The following is a 14,654-nucleotide window of genomic DNA, read 5'->3' as shown; positions in this document are numbered from 1 at the left end:
ACTTTACCACTGGGCATGGAGCAAGTTCATAATGTGTTCCATCTGTCAATGTTACGAGGCTAACTTTAGGATCCTGCTCATGTTATTAATTATCAGTAGATTGCTCTTGATGACGATATGGTTTATGAGAAAAACCTATTCGGATCCTTGATCGGCAAGTCAAGCAATTAAGAAACAAAACTATTCCCATGGTCAAAGTCAAATGGAAGGAACATTACAGAAGATAAGACACTTGGGAACGGGAAGAAGAGATGAGGCAACGATATCCAGAATTGTTTTCGACTTGAGGTAAACAAGTTTAGAGGACCAAACTTCCTAAATGGGGGAAGACTGTGATAACCCAAACTGTAATATGCTTTATCATGCATGTGATTATGTGTTTGATATGAATTTGCAAGTTTAAGTATGTGAATTATGTGATTTTGGAATTATATCTGTTGAATATAGGAATATCTGTTGCAATTACAACTATGAACTGAAATTGAAAGCCTTAAAGGAGTCATAAACCAAAACCGACTTTATATCTGTGTTTAGCATGAGTTTTAGAGCCTACGGTGAAATTTTGTAAAATTACGATTCGTAATGTTTTAATTAGCCTAATTTATATATATTTCTAGCTTTTGAGTTCTTCATTGTTGAGAGCCTTTGCTAAAGGGTAAGTTAGAGAGAGAGGAAAAGGAGAAGCTAGGGATTTAGAAGAGATTCAAGGGCCAAACCCCAAACTTGAGCTAGGGTATGGAAATCTACTTAGAATCTATGTGTATAGCTCATCTTTTGTCTGAAATCAAGAGGAAATTGAGAATTTTATGTTAGGGTTTTGGGTTATGTCATAGTTTGAACTAAATACAAGAAATGAAACCTTAATCTCTTCATTTTTGTTTGATTTGAGTTCAATCTTGTGTTTAATCCATGAAATAAACTCTAGATGGTTTATACAACCAAGATTTGTTGAAAGATTCACCATGTTTATATGTATTTTGAGCTTGCCCATGTAATTCATGAATGTATAAAAAGATAAGATCATGAATTTAATGTTGAGGTACAATCGATGTGTTTGAAGTGGAATTATACTTAAATCATGTTAGTATATTATGTTTTTGAGTTAGTTTTACTTTGATTTGGACTTGGAAATGAGTTTGGAAGGTTTGCATTTTTGTGCCATTTTTAGACTGTCTATGTGTGCCTAAACTGCTTGAGCGGCTATAGGCTCCGCACGAGTGGCCCATGGCTTAAACCAGAGTTGTGCGTTCTGCTCACTCGAGCGGCTGAGGGTTTCGTACAAACGGAACAAGAACTGTGACGCCCCGAATCTACACTATTGGTTGCAGTCAAGGGAGAGTCACTAGTGAGTCCTATGGTCAATAACCAAGTAAGATCCCAGATCGCCGGAGGAGTCAAATTAGCCTCCCTTCTAAGTTCGGCTTTCTTAGGCAGCGCACTACCCTTTTGACAGATCTTAAAAGGTATTGACACAAGGTCTCATAAGCAACGATAAGGTTCATACATATAAATATATAGAACATAAGTACATAACTACCTCGAATATTCTTAATTCCAAAGGCTTGTTCCATTACATTACATCCCAAAAGGAAAATTTAAATCTTCACATGAGCCTTACAAAATATCAAAAGGGATTTCTAACTTTCCTAAGATAGCCAAAAGTCTTTGAAAGTTTCAGGCTCGTCGTCTTCAGCTATAAACTCCTCTTCGGCACCTGGCATGACACGCCGTGAGCTTTGAATGCCCAGTAAACACACACACCCCATCCCTTTTTCCCAGTCCAATACACAATCACAAATATAACATCAAATAGTAAAGCATGATACTCAACCAAATAAACAACGGGTTACAAGTTAGATATTAGTAAACTAAAAATCCCCCAAAGAGATTTCGTCCTCCCAACCACAAGAATTGGACACCAGACTATTTGGAACTCCCCCTTTTGCTGCTTTGTTGCAGAACTAACCTCGGATGCCTACCAACGGTTATATACCGCGTAGCACCAACCGCAAGGCCTCAAAAGGGATAGCGAAAAGAAAAAGTTTTATCTCCTGAATCCGACCTCATCCTTCCAGAAAAAGTTTTATCATCCTGAATGTCCCATCCGGACCCAACCTTATCTCACCATTCAAACCGTCGCAAGGAGTCCGAATACGTCCGTTCCATTCCAGGGTTTACGCGACAACTGCTTGCGCAAGACTTTAACTTTCAAATAGGGAATGCATCCCAAAAATCCATATATCACATATTCTCATCTTTTCATTACTCAGTGCTCGAAAACCCAATACCCTCCCAATTAGGTTTCCCATTGAGTTAAATATTTTAAGACAAGGTTAGTCCAACTTACAAGACAATAATATCCACATAAGCATGCATCCTTAAGATGAGAAAGATAAATAGCATAACATAACACATACAATACCATGCCAAGATATGATCATAACCTATTAAACATTTTCATGAATACAAGGGCATAAAACATCCATACATAACAAAATTTCCAGATTTAATATCACATAAAGATTAAAATGAAAGGACTATTTTAGATCTTCCACCGGACTCGGTCTTCCTATTGTTCGTAGAGAATTTGATCTAATTTCTAGAACATTTTTCGGAAATGGGATTGCTTTTCTAGATTTTAAGTTATTTAGAAAATATTCCAGTGCTGTCCAGAATCTGTCTAGATCTGTCGACCGTTACGAAAATTTGATTTTCTTGCAAACCGCTTGATGTTTTTTGATGAAACTAATTTTAGTTGAAGGATAACTCCTTAAGGAAGGTTTTGACATAAAATATAGGTCTAGAATAATTTTATACATTTTTCTAGAATTTCTGGAAGTGGGCTGCAAAAACAGATTCTAAGGTGAAATGTCCAAAACAAGAAGATTTATGAGAAAAAGGGTTCCACCGAGGGAAAGTTTTCGTTTCTTTTGTGAAGAAAACATGCTAACTAACATATATTTAACTCAGAAAGTTTTCTTGAAGGTGTGCCTTTGGGAAGTTTGAGAGATTGGTATAAAAAGATGGTTTTGTGCCAAAATGGGAAAAATACAAGAGAGATGGAATCAATACTCAACTTTTAGCATTTTTAACACAAGTAACTCATCAATAGCAGATCTGAAAATATTATTTAGAACCCTTAGAACGTGTATTTGGAAAAGGAAAATGAAAGAGAAGGTTATGTTGTGGCTTACCTACTAAGCTTTGCACAAGAAGTTCTCTTCTTCCTCCTTCTTCTCCTCTAGACTTCTCTTCCTTGCTCTCCTCCATCTCTCTAACCGAAATGTGTGTGTGAGTGAGTGTGTTGTGTGTGTTTGCAAGCTAGGGGGGTGTGGGTATTTATAGACAATTTGGTGTAAAAAGACAAAAAGGCCCTCTAGTTGAAAATGGATGGAAAGTTTAGAGTTTTGCTTGGAATCTAATGGGATAAGAGTGATTAAGGTGTTAAATCATAGGATTAGGCATCATCTAGTTGGCTCTTAGTTGAAAACTAACTAGCATTGAGAATTGTATCCTAGGTCTAGGGTACTAGGTTGTGTTTTCTAGAATTTTATAATCATGAGCCTTGGGGAAGTGTGATGGGTTATTATTTTAATTTTTTTTTTGGTCCTAGGGCTCACTCTACAAGGTTCATACACACATATATATATATATATCTTGAAAGTTGTCTCCTCACTTTTTCCTAGAATGATGGGTTATTTTTTTTATTAATTTTAGGTACAAAGGCACATCCCTCAAGGTGTATACATATTTGTATATTACAAGATTGATGGTACTAATAGTATTAGGGTACTGTAGACACCCCATTTTTGACCGTCCTCAAGACTTGGACGTCACCGTTTGAACACCCGGTGATCATCCATGTTTGTGTTCGTTTGGAGTTCCCAGAGGTCTCGGCTACGCGCCTTGCCTCAGGATCTCCGAACTCGACTGTTTAGTATTTAGTTTTGGCACCAAACACTTGTGTTTTTGCCTTGAAGGGCGGGGAATGGCTTGTGGGCCATCCCCATGTTCCACCAGCCTTCTCATAGCATCACCGGCTGTTTATGGGTGCCACCGGCCATGGTTTCTTAAAATCAATGGCCGGTCGGCACTATATTTGGCCGGCAGGCACTTTATTTTGCCGGCGACCCATTTTGCTGGCCGGTGTGACTCCTTTGCACCCTTGAGGCATGGTGCATGCCAGCTGTGTCAGCTGGAATGCACCATCACTCCTCCCCGTGCAGTTTTTGGCTGGTGTGAACCTTTGAACCCCCTTTCCTTCTAGAAGCTTGAACCTTTTGACCTTTTTTAGCTTCTTCAAGAAGCTTGACCCCTTTTTTTAAAGCTTCTTGAAGAAGCTTGACCCTTTTGACCCTTTTGCCTAGTTTCTCCAAGAAGCTTGGCCCTTTTGCTCCAAGCTTCTAAGAGAAGCTTGGCCTTTTTGGTCAAAGCTTCTAAGAGAAGCTTTGCCCCCTTGGTTTCTCTATATAAGGAGAGCCTCTCCTTCCATTTTAGGGGTTAGAAAATCAGATATATATGATATACATATCACTCCCTCTCTATATCTCCCTCTCTCTCTACATTTGTGTGGATTAGAGGGTCCAAAAGGGGCTTGTTCTTGGCCTATTGCACACCACTTCATAGCCACACACTTCCATCATCACTTGGAGGTTCTTGGAGCTTGTTTTCAGAGGTTGAGGACTGGTTTTTGAGACCTAAAGGCTGCTGGTTCTTGCTGGTCTTCAAAGGTAACTTCTTACCCTCTTTATTCCCCGTTTTTGCACACCCTTTTAGCATGTCTTGCTTGCGGATTTGGGCTTTGTGTATAACATAAAAAAGTTCTATTTTTTTTGTGTTTAAGATACTTCATTAAGACCACTTTTGTATTTGGGGTCGTTTACCCCCTCTTAGGCCTTGTTTGGCCCCTTTTTTGTCTTAGGCCTTGTTTGGCCCCCTTTTTTGTGTGATTTTGGTGAGCTCCGGGACCACCTTGTTTGGGCCTCCTCACCACAGAAATCTTGAGGGATTTCAGTGGTGAGGATGGTGGTTTGAGGTCCTAAGAAGGAGAGGGGTGACCCTCTCCCTTGTTGCCTTGTTTGTTGCCATTTTTGGCCTTCCAAAGGGGCTCCTATTTGCATGCTTCCAAGCCTTGTTTTAAGCATTTTTCAGTGGGTTTTAGGACCCCCATAAGCCATTTCCAGAGTTGGTTTGGTCTTGTTGAATGTCCTTATTGCATGTGTAGAGTAACTGTAGACGTCCCCGAACGCCCCGGGAGGACGAGTCCCGTTCTGTTCGTTTTGGGCTCACTACAGTTCGGACTCTCAAATTGTCACGGTTCTAAATCTGAACCAAAGAGTCCAAATCCGGCAAATCGTTTCGAGAAAACAGATTTTTTAGAAAGAAGTGCCAAACATGGACTGCTTTGCCAGATACAGAGTCGCCACCTAAATATTTTATTTTGGGAAATTTAGGAAACCCTGACTCGTTGCCTAATGCCACGTGTCCGTCATCACCAAAGTTGCCTCGGCTCGGGAACTTGGGTACGATTAGGGAAGGTCACTTCGTGAGCACCCCCGCTCGCCCGATCAAAGATCTGCCTCTACTAACCATGATATCAAGTTTTGAAAATATTGTGTGTTTTTATTCCGATTTTTAGCCTAGGTTTACTATGTGATGCGCACAACATACAAGTATAGACCTGGTCGCCTGAATTGGAACAAAACATTTCATGTGTGTTTATTTGAAAATGGTTTGATGGTGCTACCCGTAAGTAGGTTAAGACGTGGATTTGCCACCCTCGAGTGGGCTTAGAAAAATATGATTTTGCCACTATCTAGTGGGCTTTAAAACACACATTTTTAACGAATTGCTCCAACTCAAGTAACCTAACCTTCACCCACAGGCATTCAGGCAGTTATATCATATAAGCAGTTAGCCTCATGGTATGCATGCTATTCATGGCAGTCACTCACACGTATGCAAGGATGCTAAAGCATAGAAACTTACCGAGTACTCCAAGCCAAAACAGAAGCTAATTAGAAATCCATGCATGATCCTAATTATACAGAAATGCCTAATGCAACACATGCAGAATGCAACTATAGCAGGCTCGGCTATTCTAAACATGGCATATGAAATGCTACAACTAACATGTATTCAACTTGGAATTGAAAATACAATGCAGTTAGTATGATGCGCCGAGCCCGGTGCATGCAAAACAGATGAATGAATGCAAACATGCTATCATACTGTATGCTAATTGAAACATGCCCTAATCTAACCATCATAAGCGAATAAATAAAAGGGAGAAAGACGTGGGGTTGGAAGACATACATCACACGCACGCACACTTATTACAATATTGCCCTCGCACAGAGGGTCCAAATAAACATACAGTCCCGAATGAATAAATAATACAGTCCAAATATGTACAAAAATCCTAATTAATCACCAAATTAACTAGGAAAACAATAAACTGGCATGCAAGCCAGGGACTGCCTTGACTCTTCTTCAGATGATGAATGATGCACATCCGGGTTGCCTTGCGCGGAAATCCACGGCGATACCCCGATTAGCCTCTGTTTTGCAATAATTTCTCGGAAAGCGCGCCAAGCCCCGAAAGACTACTGATTCGTGATTTGCTGTAACAGAGAGCAGGAAAGGGGCATAGCAATGTATTTTCACAAATGTATGCATGCCTTGATCCTCGTGCCACCAATCATGCATCTCGATGCATGATGGCCGAGGGGTCGAATTATGCAACTCGATATAGAATGAATGCATATGAAAACACGACAAGACCTAACTCCATCACGGATAATTCGAAGTGTCGGTGACTGGGAATTGAGACACGTTCCGTCACTCGGAGTACGAAACGTACCTCGTTTCCCGTGCTTGGGCTAACTCCTATCCCAAACACAATGCAATATGCATAAGATGCATGAATGCAACTAAGATACAACCTAGCATACACAATGCTATGAAATGGCATACACAATGCTATGAAATGGCATACACGATGCACGAGGTAACATGGCATACACAATGCGCTAACATACAACCTTGCACACGCAATGCTATGAAATGAAATGGCATACACAATGCATAATGGACTTACACCAACATGAGTGGACCTCAGCCACACTCACATAGGAGGCCATTAGATGAAAATGAGACTCTCGAAGTACGTGCACGCATGCACGCAAACCGAGGACCGACCCTAAGGCACCAAATGCCACTCTAACAAGACATGGCAAGGCATGGAATATGATATAAAAATATGCAAATTTCAGAAGCAAAATATGATGCAAAACAGCCCCGGATCATGGAAACATGGCACCCGATGCATGAAATGGTACCCGAAATGCAAAACTAGGCATATGCATTGGCCTATAGCTATACAAAACATGCATTATTTGAACATGAAGTGTGAATACAGATTCAAGGCAATCCCAAAACAAGCATATTTACAGTTTTAAGCAAGGCCAAACAATGAACATAAATAGGGCTAAACCAATATGCAAAAATGGCCCTAAATGTGAGATAAAGAAGCAAGTCATGGTTTCTGGCCTCAAACAAAAGAGGGCCCTTCTACAATGTTGAAGAGGGGCCCAAAAATATGGTATTCTACAGTTGGTGGCCGAGCCAAAAACAGTACACAAGCATGCTCAAAATACTATACAAAATAAGGCCTAAAAAGAGGTCTAAACACAAGGAGGAAAAAGAAAACATCAAACAGCAAAAGACCCTTGATGAAACATGAAGAGGGGGTCAAAATAAGGCCATTTACAGTTCAGACCAAAGTCCAGAAACACAAACACAAGGGGCTAACAAATCATGCAAAAATAAGGCCAAAAGAGGGATATAAAGGCAAGTGGCAAATGGAAGCCACAAACAAGGGCTCAAAATAAGCTTCTTTACAGTTCGGACTAAAGCTCAAAACAGTTTACATATAGGCCTAAAATAATATGCAAGAAAATGGCATACAAAGGAGGTAATGAAGCAAGTGCAAAAAGGGAGCCTCAAATAGTGAGAGGCCCTTAAACAAACATGAAATAGAGCTAAAAAAAATGATATTTTCAGTTAGGGTCGGAGCCCCAACATGCAAGCACAAAGAGCTAAGATGTGAACCAAGAAAAGGGTCAAAAGGGGGAGAAGAGGACTTACCCTTGAAGACTAATCTTTGACAGCCTTTTGGACCAAGAAATGCTGCCTCCTAAGCTCTGAGAAGACCCTCCAAGCTGCTGGAATGGAGTGGTGGTGTGGTGCTAGGTGATGGTGAGGAAATGGTATAAGAATCAAAGGGTTTTTTAAGGCTTAGAGTAGAGAGAGAGAGAGATTTAATGTGAGAGCTCCAAACCAAAATTTTCTAACCCCTAAAACACAGCTGGGGGGTCTGTTATATAGACACAAGAGGGTGGAAAAGAGGGGGAAAATGGGGGGGAAATGAAATTCAAATTTCCCCCAAAATTGGCCTAAAAGGGAGATAAAGGGGCAAGTGATAGTAGGAGATCTCAAACAGAAGAGAGCCCTTCAACAAAGTTGAAGAGGGGCTCAAAATAAGACACTTTGTAGTTTATGACAAGCCACGAAAATAAATACAAGTAGGCCTAAACTATCATGCAAGAAAAGGCCTAAAAGAGGGGTAAAGAATCAAGTGGCAGTAGGAGATCTCAAAAGGCAAAAGGTCCTTAATCAAACAAGAAAATGACCTCAAAATATGACTAACTCAAGTTCAGGTCGGAGCTCAAAAATGAACAATAAAGGTTCGGGAGCCAAAATATGCAGTTCGGGGCCCCGAAAGTGGGCGGTTAGGCACCGGAAGTGGTGTCCGACCACGAAGTTGGTCTCTCGGACCACAGTGTCCCTCAAAAGGGAGGAAATAAGGTGTGTGCCAAAAACTGAAGCAAACGGAGGTGGTTAAGCGGTCCCGAACAGAGGCACACGGCCGACAGCTCCGAAAAACCGGGAACTGGGCTCCAAACGGGAAAAATGGCCTACGACCACAAAACGTAGCCTACGGCCACTGAGAGATAGTCTACGAGACCTCTCCCTCCCTTCAGAAATAAAAAAATAGAGAAAATAGGGCCTGGTTCACAAACCGAGGCAAAGCACAAAAGAGTCCGGAAGTCCGGAGGCAAGGCTCGCAGCCGGGACTCCGCAACCTCAGAACGAGCACAATATGCAATATCACCGAGCGCTCAATCGGTGATGTCTGAGTCTTAAGGTCGGTCAAAAATGGGGTGTCTATAGTTGCCCCTCTTTGACAGAACTCGAAAGTCATAAGTGACGGGAGTGAATGTCAAAGCCCAGAGACGACCCATTTTTGACAAGGCCGAAGACTTAGACAAACATACTAGATAACAAAGAAATGTGCCCGCAGGCATGCCCGCAGGCGGGGGGAGGGCAAAATGCAACTGGCAATGCAAGACGCCGAAGGTGACTCAATGATCATGCAAATGCAGTAAGCCGTAATGAAGCACATATTCACAATAGATGCAACAGTTTTAAGCAAGGATGCGAAGCGAAACTACATTTCATGCAGTTGAAGAGTGCGGAGAATCATTAAATTTTCGCCACGTCTCACACGGAAAAGATACAATACCTGCGCGGTTCGTCTGGTCGCACCAGCCTCAAATGAACCGTACATATAATATCGTGCCTCATGGTGCTGGGGATCTCTCGCTTCTTCTTGGTTGAACCACAGGTACTACTTTTCTCCCTGACTATAGTCGCAGCTTTCCCTATTCTCCAACAGGGTGACAGACTAGGTTGACTCAGTATCCAGAATTGAGGCGCATACACATGTTATCTCAATCTATGGGGCTGCCATACAGATTTCAAGCCGAGGATATACCCCTGGGTATTTAAACCAGACTTTAGTCTCGGAAATCCCGAACCTTTGCGTTCTAGGCAAGAGCCATTCGAACTCTAGTTTCCATCGTCTCAGTTGGTCTCCTAGGAACTCACCGTAAACACAAGCAGGTGGCTATACCAGACCACTGGAAGTCGTTCGGGTACGACAAACACCAAAGGAATTGCACCTTTAGAGGATTTAAGGTCTCCTTGACCAGGAGTGCACAAGATAGTGCGATGAAATGCAAGTGCGATGCGCGAAATGGCACGAATGATGATGCAGGATTTAAGGTCTCCTTAGACCGGACGATAAAACAGATATGATGCAATGGATGTAACAGATGTGATGCAATAGATAATAGATGCGATACAATAGAGAGTACAACAGATGCAAAGGGTGACATATTCCAACCACGCTGGACTCGTGAGTGGAGGCAGAACAAAGAAAATTAATCAGGAGCGCGTTCCACGCAACCTAAGATAAGTTCCAAACACGCTGAAATCGTGTGAGGAAGGGGACACTCAAACCACGCTGAAATTGTGAGAAGAGGTCTGAAAACAACCGCTCAAGTGCACACACAACGCAACCTGAGATAAATTCCAAACACGCTGAAATCATGTGAGGAAAAAAACACTCTAACCACGCCGAAATCGTGAGAAGAGGTCTGAAAACAACTGCTTAAGTGCGCGCACAACGCAACCTGAGAAAAATTCCAAACACGCTGAAATCGCGTAAGGAATGGGACACTCAAACCACGCTGAAATCGTGAGAGGAGGCCCAAAAACAACCGCCCAGGTGCGTACACAACGCAACCTGAGAAAAATTCCAAACACGCTGAAATCGCGTAAGGAACGGGACACTCAAACCACGCTGAAATCGTGAGAGGAGGCCCCAAAACAACCGCCCAGGTGCGTACACAACGCAACCTAGGATAAATTCCAAACACACTGAAATCGCGTAAGGAATGGGACACTCAAACCACGCTGAAATTGTGAGAGGAGACCCAAAAACAACCGCCCAGGTACGTACACAACGCAACCTGAGATAAATTCCAAACACACTGAAATCGTGTGAGGAAAAGAACATTCTAACCACGCTGAAATCGTGAGAAGAGGTCTGAAAACAACCGCTCAGGTGCGTACACAACGCAACCTAGGATAAATTCCAAACACGCTGAAATCGCGTAAGGAATGGGACGCTCAAACCACGCTGAAATCGTGAGAGGAGGCCCAAGAACAACCGCCCAGGTACGTACACAATGCAACCTAGGATAAATTCCAAACATGCTGAAATCACGTAAGGAATGGGACACTCAAACCACGTTGAAATCGTGAGAGGAGGCCCAAAACAACCGCCCAGGTGGGTACACAATGCAACCTGAGATAAATTCCAAACACGCTGAAATCGTGTGAGGAAAAGAACACTCTAACCACGCTGAAATCGTGAGAAGAGGTCCTAAAACAACCGCTCAAGTGCGCGCACAACGCAACCCGAGAAAGTCCCGGAGGACAACGATCCCAAACGCTGCTCAGCGTAAAAGGATAAAAGGTAGAAGATAACACAAGATGCAAATAAATGGAAGCATGGTGTGTATGACAATACAAGTGGAAAAGTGCATAACAATGCAGGTGGAAGGGTGCATAACTTTGAAGCAGGCTTGATCTTGCGCTTGAGGTAGAGGCACACTCATACTTCGGAGCATTGACAAGGCTTTGAAAAGGTACATCCGGAATACAATCACGAAGTTTGCTGAAGGTGAAACACGCTCAGATGCTTCCATTTTCCCTCTTTTCTTTTGCTTTACAGTCCGGAACCAATGTAGCTTCAGATAGGTCCTGGTTTTACTGTTCTCACGTGACCTAGGTTGAACCCCGCGACTTTATGAAAGAACCAATTCTGTTTTGCACAAATGTGGAGAACGGCACGACACTCGGAGCACAAAACGATTTTATTTTTGAAATTGAGAGATGAGTTTTCGACCAGGTATTGAGCCTACGACTAAACACAGCAAAACGACTCAACAAGGAAATAAATGGCACACAACCTAGACATGTCGTGTAGCGACCCAAATTTTCTTTAGTCATTATTTTTTTTTATTATTATGGTTATTATTATCTTATTTGATTTTTGACTTTATTAATTGTGTGATCACATGAGAATTTAATGTGTTATTTAATGAATTTAATGTGATAATTAATTAATTTAATGTGTTATTTAATTATATATAATTAATCTAAATATTTATATATTTATATTGGTTATATAAAAAAAGAGAAGTGTTATATATGGATATTTATATATATTTAATCTTATATTTATATTTATATATATATTATAATGTATTATATAATATAATATTATATAATGGTGTATTAGGTTAGAAAATAGATTAGTCAATCAAAGAAAGAAACGTGAATAGGAGGCGCAGCGGAAACCGAGAGAGAGAGAGAGAGAGAGAGAGAGAGAGAGATTGATCATCAAAGAAGAAAAAAAAGAGTGCTGTGTGTGTGTGGCGTGAAAGTGAAGAAGAAGAATAAGAGCAAAAAAGAAAAAATAGATTATGGTTTTATTTTGGTGGCTCCATTAGTTTTTTAAATATTTCTTGGATCTTCAAAAAAATATGGTGAGTACAAAACTCACTTTTCTTGATTTATGTTTAATTCGCTGTTTTATTTATTTATTTATTTATTTATTTTTTGTTTGATGTTAGTTGATTTTGTTTTACATAAAGACGATAGATTAATTTTAATTATTTTGATTAGTTGTGGATATAAGATTTAGGGTTATAGATGATAGATTGATTTTAAGTATTTCGACTAGTAGTATATGTAAAGTTTAGGGTTCTTAGATAAGTGATTGATTTTAATTACTTTGATTAGTTGTGTAGGTAAACTTTAGGGTTTTTAGATGATTGACTAATTTTAGTTACTTTGATTAGATGTATATGTAAAGTTTAGGATTTTTAGATGATTGATTAATTTTAATTATGTTTATTAGACGTATATGTAAGGTTTAAGATTTTTAGATGATTAGTTGATTGTAATAATTTTAATTAGTTGGGTATGTAAGGTTTGAGATTTTTTTTAGACGATTGATTAATTTTAATTATGTTGATTAGACGTATACGTAAGGTTTAGAATTTTTAAATTATTAATTGATTGTAATAATTTTAATTAGATGGGTATGTAAGGTTTAGGATTTTTAGATGATTGATTAAATTAAATTATGTTGATTAGACATATATGTAAGGTTTAGAATTTTTAGATGATTAATTGATTGTAATAATTTTAATTAGTTGGGTATGTAAGGTTTGAGATTTTTAGATGATTGATTAATTTTAATTATGTTGATTAGACGTATATGTAAGGTTTAGGATTTTTAGATGATTAATTGATTGTAATAATTTTAATTAGTTGGGTATGTAAGGTTTGAGATTTTTTTTAGATGATTGATTAATTTTAATTATGTTGATTAGATGTATATGTAAGGTTTAAGGTTTTAGATGATTAATTGATTGTAATAATTTTAATTAATTGAGTATGTAAGGTTCAGGATTTTTAGATGATTGATTAATTTTAATTAGGTTGATTAGACGTATATGTAAGGTTTAGGATTTTTAGATGATTAATTGATTGTAATAATTTTAATTAGTGGGGTATGTAAGGTTTGAGATTTTTTTTAGATGATTGATTAATTTTAATTATGTTGATTAGATGTATATGTATGGTTTAGGATTTTTAGATGATTGATTAATTTTAATTATGTTGATTAGATGTATATGTAAGGTTTAAGATTTTAGATAATTAATCGATTGTAATTATTTTAATTAGTTGGATATGTAAGGTTTAGAATTTTTAAATGATTGACTAATTTTTAATTATTTTGATTAGACGTGTATGTAAGGTTTAGAGTTTTTGGATGATTGATTGATTTTAATTAATTGCATTAGTTGGGTATGCAAGGTTTAAGGTTTTATTTTGGGTGACTTTATTAATTCTTTGAGTGATTCTCTGATCTTCAAAAATAATTGTGAGTACAAAATCCACTTCCATTGATTTATATTAATTCTTTGTTTTTATTTATTTATTTGATATTAGTTTGATTTTGTATTCACACAAAGATGATAGATTGATTTTAATTATTTTGACTAGTGGTGTATGTAAAGTTTAGGGTTCTTAGATAATTGATTGGTTTTAATTACTTTGATTAGTTGTGTAGGTAAAGTTTAGGGTTTTTAGATGATTTATTAATTTTAATTATTTTGATTAGTTGTTTATGTAATGTTTAGGGTTTTTAGATGATTGATTGATTTTAATTGTTTTGATTAGTTGTATATGCAAGGTTTAGGGTTTTTATATGAATTGATTTTATAATTGTAATCACACTCATGATTATATAAAATTAAAATAAACTTGGAATTCATAGATATTGGTTAGAGGATGTATTGATTCGTTGTTTTTATTTATTTATTTTTATTTGATGTTGGATTAATTTTGTATTTGCATGTAAATGAAGGATTGATTTTACTTATTTGGATTAGTTGTGTATGCCATGTTTATGATTTTTATATGGATTTATTTTATGGTTGTAATTACACTCATGGTCATATGAAATTAAAATTAATTATGAACCTATAGATAAATTCCTTATACTCCACCATGACTCCATGGATTGTTATTTTATTTGAGTGATTGGGAGAAAGAGTGTATAAAAAAGTGAGGATTATGAGAGTTGTTTAATGCCTTATGCCCGGCATTGTTATATTTGTCTCATGATGTTGATGAGATGTTATTTATATTGTTGACTCGTTCTCATG

The sequence above is a fragment of the Camellia sinensis genome, chromosome 8 (assembly GCF_055761805.1).
Source record: "Camellia sinensis isolate YWXY chromosome 8, ASM5576180v1, whole genome shotgun sequence".
Lineage (NCBI taxonomy): Eukaryota > Viridiplantae > Streptophyta > Magnoliopsida > Ericales > Theaceae > Camellia > Camellia sinensis.
This window is presented reverse-complemented; position numbering follows the sequence as displayed.